The sequence below is a fragment of the Mandrillus leucophaeus genome, unplaced genomic scaffold (assembly GCF_000951045.1).
Source record: "Mandrillus leucophaeus isolate KB7577 unplaced genomic scaffold, Mleu.le_1.0 Scaffold424, whole genome shotgun sequence".
Taxonomy (NCBI): domain Eukaryota; kingdom Metazoa; phylum Chordata; class Mammalia; order Primates; family Cercopithecidae; genus Mandrillus; species Mandrillus leucophaeus.
In genome coordinates, this window is record NW_012104521.1 from 1523161 (window position 1) to 1534272 (window position 11112).

Here is an 11112-nt window from a genome sequence, read left to right on the forward strand (position 1 = left end):
GGGTAAGAGAACAATCATCAAAGATGTAGGTGCCAGACACAGGGCAGAAGGTAGCTAGAAGAGTATGCCTTAGGGAAGTTATGGATCTAGCCTCATTCCTACCTTGTTTTAATAGCTGTACCTAATATAAATAGCTAAGTTTTCCATTGTTCTAGATTCTTTTGCCCCATCTACAAATATGGCACAGCCAGCTTGACTTGCAGGGCCTCAGTTGAAGGACCCCATGTACACACAGGCCAGTATAGCAGTACTAGGCTAACTAGAAGGATCTTATCCCTATGTGTGGTCTCATTTCAAGTCTATGGATGTGTGCAAGATGTTGTGTGCAAGATGGTTTCACCCCTTGAAAATATAGCCACTTCAGCATAAAATAGTTAAATCTTTATAATGATCAATTCATCCTACCTCCTTTTACATCCAGCCGAAAAATGACAGGCTAGAGATATAGAACACTGTGAAATTTATACTGTTAGAATCACTGTCCATTAAATGATCACTAGCTAATGGTCACTACATTTACAAATTAAGAAAATTATATATAGAATACTGCAAAAACACAGTAAAAAGATTGAAGTTTGCCCATTTCTGCTCAGGAAGTCTCTTCGCTCCTAAGTTTCATATGTCGTCCTTCTGGCTTCAAAATTTCTGCTATTATTACTGTTTTTCCTCCTTTTGATCTTCCTTTTGTTCCCCAGTTCCAGAACTTCCAGAGCTTTCTCACTCAGACGCCATCTTTTTGTATGCCATTTCGAAGAGCTTCAATGATGCCTGCTGAAGAGCGGTTGCTGCCTGTGTAATGTTTTCTCCTGTTTCACTGTCTTTTCTAGCCAAGAGCTCCCTCATTTTGGAAATCTCTTCTTTCAACTTGTTGAACTCATCAGCAGGCAATTTGTCCTTGAATTCTTCCATTTTGATTTCTGTGTCTTGAATGATTCCTTCAGTCATAATAACTGCTTCAACTCGTTCCTTCTTTTGCTGGTCTTCCTCAGCATATTTCTCTGCATTTTTAACCATATTTTCAATATCATCTTTGCTTAACCCACCAGAAGACTGGATTACAATCTGCTGCTCACGTCCTGTGCCTTTATCTTTAGCAGAAACATGTGTGATCCCATTGGCATCAATGTCAAATGTAACTTCAATCTGAAGAACTCCACGAGGGGCTGGTGGAATTCCAATCAAAGTAAACTGTCCAAGGAGTTTGTTGTCTCCAGTCATCTCTCGCTCACCCTGACACGCTAATTTCCACTTGCGTCTGACCATCAGTGGCAGTAGAAAACACCAGGCTCTTCTTGGTTGGAATAGTGGTATTCCTATTAATAAGTTTGGTAAAGGCAACTCCTAGAGTTTCAATACCCAGACACAGGGGAATGACATCAAGGAGCAGCACATCCGTGACATTGCCAACCAATACACCTCCCTGAATGGCAGCTCCAATGGCCACAGTCTCATCAGGATTGACAGCTTTACTTGGGGCTCTGCCAAAAAGATCCTGCACAGTCTGCTGAACCTTGGGCATCCTAGTCATGCCACCCACAAGAACCACTTCTCCTACATCACTCTTGCTGACTTCTGCATCTTGCATAGCTTTTTGGCATGGAGCTATTGTCCTCCTGATTAGATCAGTGACAATCCCTTCATATTCGGGTCAACTTCATATTCAAATGCTTGGGTCCAGAAGAATCCATTGTAAGATAGTGCAAATTGATGTCAGTCTGCCTTTTCAGCAGCTTCCCGTACCCTCTGAAGTGCCATGTTGTCTTTGGTCAAATCAACCCATCTCTCTCTCTTGAACTCCTTCACAATGTGCAAGGCCTGGTTAGTCTTCCCCTCCTAAGTGTCCCCATTTGTGGATTTCACCTCGAATACTCTTTCTGAATTTCCAGGATAGAAATATCAAAAGTTCCACCACCTAAATCATATACAGCAACGACTTTGTCTTCTGATTTGTCTAGACCATAGGCAACAGCGGCAGCTGTGGGTTCGTTAACCACCTGAAGCACATTCAGTTCAGATATCTGGCCAGCATCTTTAGTGGCTGTCTCTGCGAGTCATTGAAATAAGCTGGGACTGTGATCACAGCATTTTTTGCTGTGTGCCCCAAGTAATTCTCTGCAGTCTCTTCCATCTTCATCAACACAAATACTCCAATCTGACTTGGAGAATACAGTTTCCCATGAGCCTCAACCCAGGCATCACCATTGGAGGCACGGACACTTTTAAAGGGAACATTTTTAATGTCTTTCTGTACTACAGGATCATCATATTGCCGGCCAATGAGACGCTTGGTAGCATAAAATGTATTCTTTGGGTTGGTGACAGCCTGTCGCTTGGCCGGCATTCCAACAAGTCGCTCACCATCTGCTGTAAAGGCCACAGCTGAAGGGGTGATTCTGGCACCTTCGGCATTCTCCAGCACCTTTGCTTGTTTACCTTCCATAACTGCCGTGCAGGAGTTGGTAGTACCCAAATCAATACCAACAACTGCTCCCTTGATTGCTTCTGATGCATAATCCCTCCTTGAAACAATTGCAAAAGCCTCATGACTAAGGCCATTCCAGCCATCCTGGTGACGGGCGGCCGTAGGGCCCTGGGAGGCTGCGCGCCAGGAGACCGGCTGCTGCAACTCCGCGGGAGCTTATGCTGGTGGAGATGGAGGAGTACCATGCAACAAATAGGCGCTCAGGCGGCCGGGAGCTGCACGGTGCGGTGGTGGCAGCTCTTCTGGAAACCTACAGTAAGATTTTTTTTAAAGTATCTGTCATTGTAAACCTCAGACAATGTTCACTTAAGTCTTTTTCTGCTTTAGCTAACTGGGTAAAAATTTAAATGTCATTTTTTCAAAAAATGTTTGATCTATACATTAATTTTCTCGTTTGATAGTTTTAACTTACATTATAATGTGAATATAATTAATTAACTTCAAGACCTTGAACTAATAAAAGATTGAGTTAATGCATGAGAATTAAGACGCTTAAAATTAGAAAAGAAAAAGAGAATGAGAACAATCTAGGTCACCAAGCATGGTTTTAACTCATATATCCATGTTTTATAAAATATTTTTGCTATTTATAAAACTATTGTCAACTAAGAAAACTCTAGCTTTAATGTGGTAGATATATTTCTGCTGACAAGATTTGCATATTTGCGCTTATGTGTTGCATGTACATTTCAACACAAATATAGGCTATTATTATTCAACAAAGTTTATGAATGATAAAAAGGAAAACTCAATAGTTTGGAAGACAACTGGTCTCAGTCTGGTGTTGACAGGCAGTGGCAGAAAGGCACCCCGGGCCTACTTATTTATCCAGATAGTACATATTCTTTTAATTATCAGGCACTGTTACTTCCCAACAGACTATTAACATTTTTGGTTTTGTTATTGTTAACAAAAGTTTCATGCTTTTGAAAATAGCTAGAATTCTTGAACATTATTACTTGCTACTATGTTTGTTTTGAATATTCTTATGCTAAACAAGGACTGGAGTCATTTCTTGTTATGCTGTGGATGCTTATGACTTACATTCATAGCTTTACATAACATGGGCTGTCAGGCCTCAAATTCAGAATAATATAACTGTTTTTTGGGTTTTTTTTTTACATACAATTTTTTGGAGATTACCTTTTGGTCACTGGATAACACCAAGTTTTACTCTCTCAGCTTCAAAAGTAACGGAGGTCATATGTAACTAGATATGTTTGGTATTTCCCATTTTTATTAGTTCACTACTGTTACGAGCTGTCTTTTCATTTAGCCACAATATGGGAAAGTCTGCTGTAATGTTTATTTGATTTAACTAGATGGGCATCTCTTTCCCCAAGGATGCCCAGATAGCTAGTAAAACATTATTTCTGGGTGCTTGCCTGTGAGGGGGTTTCTGGAAGAGATCAGTATTCGGTAGACTGAGTAAAGATGATCACTCTCCCAAAATGTCGATGGGCGTTGTTCAATCCATTGAGGTCCTGAATAGAACAAAAAAGTGGAAGAAGGGTGAAATTGCTCTCCTGTGGAGCTGAGGCATCCAACTTCTTTTGCCTTCAGACATCAATGATTCTAGTTCTTGGGCCTTTGGACTTGGACTGGGACTTACACCAATGGCTACCCTTGTTCTCAGGCCTCTGGGCTTGGATTGGCTCTATACCACTAGCATTCTTGGGCTTTCACCCTGCAGATGGTAGATTGTGGGACTTTTCAGCCTCTCCTATGTTATCACATCACCATCCCTCATAATAAATATCTTATTTCCTATCTATCTGTCTATCTTATTGGTTCTGTTTGTTTCAAGACCCTGACTGATACATCTGTCAAATCAAATAAAGGAGTTAAACGTCCCCTAGGTCTACTGTGTAAATGTAAAATCTTATTCAAATGAGTAAATTTCAATGTATTTTTCAGGATGAATGGATGCATACACATGTTCATGTGCAAAGATTGGCATAATAATTTTCATTAAGTTGATATTATAGAATATATTGTTTCTTGGTTTAAAAAATCTTTGTTGATTGATTGATGGCATTTGTGAAACACAGTTTACTGGATGATTCAGAAGGCATGAGAAGTTTGTTGATGTCTTCACTATCCATAATATGTTACTGCCTTCAGGGTAATCAGTAACTAAAAGTATGTTAAATAGTTTATTATTATAATATCCCCAAACAGGATTTTATAATCCTCCATTCTTATGTTGTTCATTACTATAATAAATTAACCAGAAATATTTAGTTTTGAAGAATGGTAGCCACAATAAAAGACTGTGTCATGTGCTCTTGACAACTTATACTTCACATACCATCTTATAAGTACAGGATTCCCAGTGGAAGATGGCACTGCCATGAGCACCCACCGTTAGTCTGTTCTGAGGCAGAGTCAGCATTTTCAGCACTCTTAGTCCAGATGATGTCTTCAAAACGGTATACTACTAACCTAAGATCAATCAAACAAGAAGCAATTATATAGAAAACATAAAATGAGTGTGGGAAAACCTGTGTGATTTTTCTTTTTACAGTATTATTGGCCTTGTTTTTAAAATTCTATTTTCTGATAGGTGTATGAGAAAATTTTCTCCTTTATCTGTTAGTCTCACTATAATTGGTTGTACTTATATGAAGTGAAATGAAGCATTTTTTTAAATGATATTTTAATTTAAATGACCCTTGGGAATTCAGGAAAACTATTCTAGATTCTAGAAGGTTCTAAATATACAGTAAAAAGTCATGCTTAACTAAAAAATTTCCACACACCTATGCTTCAGAATCTACATTGTTTAACATCTATTAACATCTCTCAGAACTCTAAGGTTCTCAAAACATAACTGAAAAATATTGCAGTAGGTTTCATCTATCCTTAGATTTTTAGAAATGTTTCCTCCAACATGTATTAGTCCTTAACAAATTTCTTTTTATTTGACTTTTTCAAAAGACTTGAAAGGGAGGGGAAGTCCTCAGCTTCAACTCCCTATGTATTAGTAGAGAATTGCTATAAATATAATTATAAATTATTGATGGACCCAAATTGCTGATCAGTCCATTTTAAACTACAAATGTGCTATAGTTTGGCTTGAGTCACTTAAAAGAAATATTAAGTTAGCACTGAAGAATCAGGAGATTTTGATTTCTGGCACAACCTGATAAACTGAAACATCTGCCAGTGTTAGGAATGCCTTCCTTCATGGCAACACTCGGCTATAGCTAAGTAGTGTTGCTGCATGTAGGAGGGGACATACCAGAAGAAACTCCTGCTGTTGCACTTATGTTTTCAGCCTAGCTCCTGTAAGCATTTTGGTTTATAATCACTAATTGTATAGTAATTGGTCTTAGTCCCTTCTCAATAAATGGAAAAGATTTAAACAGAAAATATACAAAACTAAAGCTTATAGCCTCTGTAGAGATAAATCAATAATAACACGGAGAGTTTCATCTTACTAGAAAATGAACAGTATTAAAAATGTCTCAGAGTAAAACTAAGATGCCCATTTTAATCAATCAAAACAAAGTATATATAAAGAGACTATCAGAGCATTGTAAGGAAAAACTAGCAGCACTTCAAAGTAAAGAAATACTCTCTTTATGTCCACATAAGTTTTTCAGAAAGTAGGATAAAAACTCATGCTTGTTTTTCTTCATTTAATAGACATTTTTACACAGCTCTTACAAGTTAGAGACTATGTATTGGAAACCACTTGACGACTGCATTATGAAAGTACTTGATTGGGTGTATTTGGAGGGGGTGAGAAGAAAAAGTGAAAACTGGTAATACTTTATATCAAAAACAGTCACTTTCAGCCACAAATCACAGATAGAAAAAAATCACCTATCAAAATATATAGGGAGCCAAGAATTAGAAGAAATCGTAAAATTCTGTGAATGAGTATGGAGCTAAAATTGGTCATAGCCTAGAGTTATTCTTTTTTCACTGAAACAGAATTTTAACTTTTGCTATTTTTTTCCCAAATAAATAGTAGAAAAGATAATTTGCAGATAAACATTTCAATCACTTCTGTATGCAGAATAAGTTTTGAGAATCCCAGCTACGACTTGACATATTAATTTTGTTAGAGTTCAGTTTCCTTATTGAAAATAAATCATTAAATTTCTAATTTGGTGGTTTCTTTCATCCAAAATACAGTAACTAGACATTAAGATTCTGAGAAAATTTATTGTAAAAATGTTTTAAAAAGAAAAAATATTATGATATAGAGGTAGAATTATTTCTAATTGAAATATTTTTTCAAAGTATTCCATAAGCACTGGGCTACCTAAATACATTTTGAAGAATTTAAAGACTATTCTAAACGTTTTTGAGAACTTCAGCAACTGAATGAGTAGTTAGTCCTTTCTCTCACTTTAATCAAACATTTTCAGTATGAATTCATTCACTCAATTCTAAGGGCCATATCCTTTGAAATTATTCATAAATCTTCTATGCCCTACTGTACAGAAATGTAAAATTTTACAACACTTTTTAAAGTCTTGAATTATACTATCCTGAATTTTTAATAGAACTCTAGATTGAATATGACATCCAGGATCCTTTGGAAACTATTAAAAATTTGCAAACACATTTTGGATGAGACTTTCTGAAGTGTTAACACATATGCATTTTTAGACACTCTAATTTATTTTTCAAATAAAATATTCGTTACTTTTTTAGAAATAAGCCTGTAATCTTTAGTAAAATTTTTCTCTATTGGTAATATAGTCTATAACCTTGAACAAATTATTTACTTGACTAAGTTTTCAATTAACCGCATAGATAATTAAGATGATGAGTTTTCGAGCTTTTTAAAGGCTGAAATTAATTATATATCAAAGTTTCAGTAACATACATTTTAAACTTCTTATTTTGAAGTAATTTTAAATCTCAAATATAGTAGAGTTTCTACATACTCTTCACTCAAATTCCTTTAATTTTAATATTCTACATTGCTATAATATATTTATCAAAGCTAAGAAATTAATGTAATTGTAATATTATTAATTCAAACTTCAACTTGGATTGAATTTCACCATTTTTACTAATGCCCTTTTTCCATTTTAGTATCTAATCCGGGATACCACGTTGCATTTAGTTGCCATCTCTCCTTAGTCTCTTTCAATGTATGACAATTTTTTAGTCTGTCTTTCATGGCTTGGACACTTTTGCAGATACTAGTTAAATGTCCCTCAGTTTGGATATGTCTGATATTTTCTAATAAATTGATGAAGGTTTTGAATTTGGGGAAGGAATACCTCAGTTGCTCTGTACCCTTCTCATTGCATCATTTTGGGATAATGTGACATCAACAAGTCTTATCAATGGTGATGTTTACCTTGGTCACGGGTTAAGGTGGGTGTTTGTCAGATTCTCCTACTCTAAAGTTTCTGTTTTTCTCTTTTTGTGCTCCATGTACTAGAAACAAGTCACTAAGTCCAGCCCAAACTAAAGTAAATGAGAATTCAGCTATACTTCCTGGAAGAAACGATATCAAATAACTTGTGGACAAACAGTAAAATCACACTATACTTAATAAATTTGTGGGAGAAATTTTGGGGTTATGCAAAGATCTTGTTCTCCTTAATTTTTACCTATAATTTTAGCATTCATCAATGAAACTTGCCTAATGCAATTAATTCTACATAGATTAATTGAAATTCTTCATGAGAAAGATTTCTTTCTTCTCTCCTATTTTTAATTTATTCACAATGTAATTTTTTAATATTTTATATTAGTATGGCTTCATGGAGATTTATTTTGTTTTTGCATTTTAATCTAATATTATCATTATTTATTATTTAAGCTATTCCAACTCTTGTTATTGGAGCCTCTTCATATTGGCTTCTGAGTCACTTTGACATGACCCATCACTGCTTCTTGTGTGTGTATGTGTGTGCATGTGTGTGTATGTGTGTTTCACTACAAGATGATACTCTAGGCTTATATTGTCTGTGTGTCAGTCCTAGAATAAGCTATTTTTCCATGGAACTCTAGTTTATTTTATTAGGCAATGATATTTGTATTAGTTACGGCTTGAAGACAATGGAAATTTATGCTTTCACAGTTCAAGAGGCCAGAAGTCCAAAATCAAGATGTCAGCAGGGTTGATTTCTTCAGGAGGCTCTGAGGAGAATCTGTCCCACACCACCCTCCTAGCTTCTGGTGATTCCTGGAAATCCTTGGAATTTGTTAGTTTGTAGCTGCATCACTCCAATCTCTACCTCCGTCATCACATGGGCCTTCTTCCTTCTGTGTCTCTCTGTGTCTTCTCCTGTTCTATTTTAAATTTAAATTTAATTTAATTTATGTATTTATTTATTTTTGAGACAGAGTTTTGCTCTTGTCGCCCAAGCTGAAGTGCAGCGGCGCGATCTCGGCTCACTGCAACCTTCGCCTCCCAGGTTCAAGCGATTCTCCTGCCTCAGCCTTCAAAGAGTAGCTGGGACTACGGGCTTGCGTCACTCCCAGCTAACTTTTTTGTATTTTTAGTAAAGATGGGGTTTAACCATGTTAGCAAAGATGTTCTCAATCTCCTGACCTTGTGATCAGCCCACCTCAGCCTCCCAAAGTGCTGGGATTACAGGCGTGAGCCACAGCGGGGCCTTCGCCGGTTCTTATAAGGATACCACTCATTGGATTTATAGCCCACCTTAATCCAGTGTGATCTCGTTTTAACAGTAACATCTGCAAAGGCCTTTTTGCTAGACAAGATCACATCGCTGAGGTTCCGTTCACTGCAAATTTTAAGTCAACATATTGGCACTGCATTTTTAAACAAAAAATTGAAGTGTATATACTTATAATTAAAACATATAAATAAGAAAGTGCCATTTTAAAAAAATGTTCAAATCTGCTTGTAATTATATTTCTTTACCCTTTTGTTCTACATTGCATTTCCAAGTCAAGAAATGTACTTAGACATAATACTATATTCTACAGATTTTGAAGGCACATTGAATGTTTCAATTTTCAATGTGTATATTTCAAAATATATTTATGAAAATCAAATCTTATGTTCCAGGTAATGATGGTACTATTAAAAAAAAATAGTCTGTTTTCAGTCTTTCACATAGGCCATAGAAAAGCAAAACCTATAAAATTTACATTACTTCCATTTTGCTTAAAGTTATTTAAATTTTAATTTGCTTAAATTGTGAAATATTTAAAAGATACAGCAATGGTATACCATAGTAGACCCTCTGTATCCCTCACCCACATTTAACACATGGTTTGGTCCCTTACAATGCTAATTTTTAAAAAGAAAGTAAGTCATTCTAAAAAGAACTAAAATATTACAATAAAATTGAAGGCCCTCTTTTTATCATGTATGTCCAAATTTATATCTGTAATCATATAATCACAAACACAGCATTAATTAGTATGTTTCTCATATTTATGTTAATGACATTATGCTATACATATTCCTTTTTAATTTGCTTTTACTCTTTTTTTCAAGATTTATGTATGCTAATACTATAGATATAGTGTTTTAATAACTTCATATTATGTAATTTTCTGGATATTAGAAAAATATAGTATAATTGACTATTAATTCATTTCTCTATTACTCAAAATTTAGGTTGTTTCATTTTTTAATATTAAAATATTCTTCACTTGCTATTTATGCACAGAGAATTGCTAATTCTTAGTGTATGTGGTTGCCTAGCTCTGGTGGATACTGTTAAATTGTTCTTGAAAGTGGTTATTTTTGTACATATGCCTATTAGTAGTGTAGGCAAGGCTCTGCTTCTCCAAGTCGATGCCCATTGAGTATTATCATATACATGTTTATTTGCATTTTTGTCAATTTTATAGGTATGAAATTATATCTCATGCTTTAATAAACACTTCTTTAATTTCTAGTAATATTGAGTTTATAAAATGGTTATTAGCAATTAAGATTTTTCTTGTGTGATTTGTCCAAATTCTTGATCTATTTTATTAATTTTTTTGTTATCACATACCAACTTTTTATGCATTCAGACACTAAATCTTGGTTAGTTATAGGCAATGCAGGTATAATTTTGCAGCGTATAGTTTATGGTTTAACTATATATATATATATATAGAGAGAGAGAGAGTTTGTTATACAGATATATTAAACATCAATGTAGTAAAATTAATCATACTTTTATTTGTTGTTGGTGGTGGGGGTGTATTACTGAAGAAATTCTTTTTACCCTGAAGTCTATAACTATTATTTTAAATTAGATATTTACTCTGAGTTATATTTTTCCATATAAGGTAAAGTACTCATTTGTGTTTTTTTGTTTTTTTTTTTTTTCATTTGAATAGGCAATGTTTAGGAGATTATGTGTTGAATAATCTGTCACCTCTTCAGTAATTGTAAGACCGTCACCTTTGGTATATTCTGAACAACCATATCAGTACAGAGCTGCTTCTGAGCTACCTCTTTACATCCATTTCTCTATTTGCCTTTTCCTGTGCCAAAATTATAATATATTAATTTCAACTTATGTGGTAAGTAAAGTCTGCTTTTCTGTAGTATATGGGCAGTATAAAGTATTGGTGTATATGTGATATTTACAGCTAACATCGCCAAGTTCAAATCCCAGTTCTATCCTCTGTTCACAATATGACAGTGGCAAGTTACTTAAACTCTCAATTTCTTCTTG

At 35.0% G+C, this 11112-nt stretch overlaps 1 pseudogene across 1 annotated transcript; it reads right to left on the reverse strand.

Annotated features, from left to right (window-relative positions):
- Positions 1-337: 337 nt before the first annotated feature.
- LOC105548856 lies at positions 338-2722 on the reverse strand (annotated as a pseudogene). Its single transcript, XR_001007460.1, has one exon. The product of XR_001007460.1 is annotated as a stress-70 protein, mitochondrial pseudogene (transcript).
- Positions 2723-11112: the final 8390 nt, after the last annotated feature.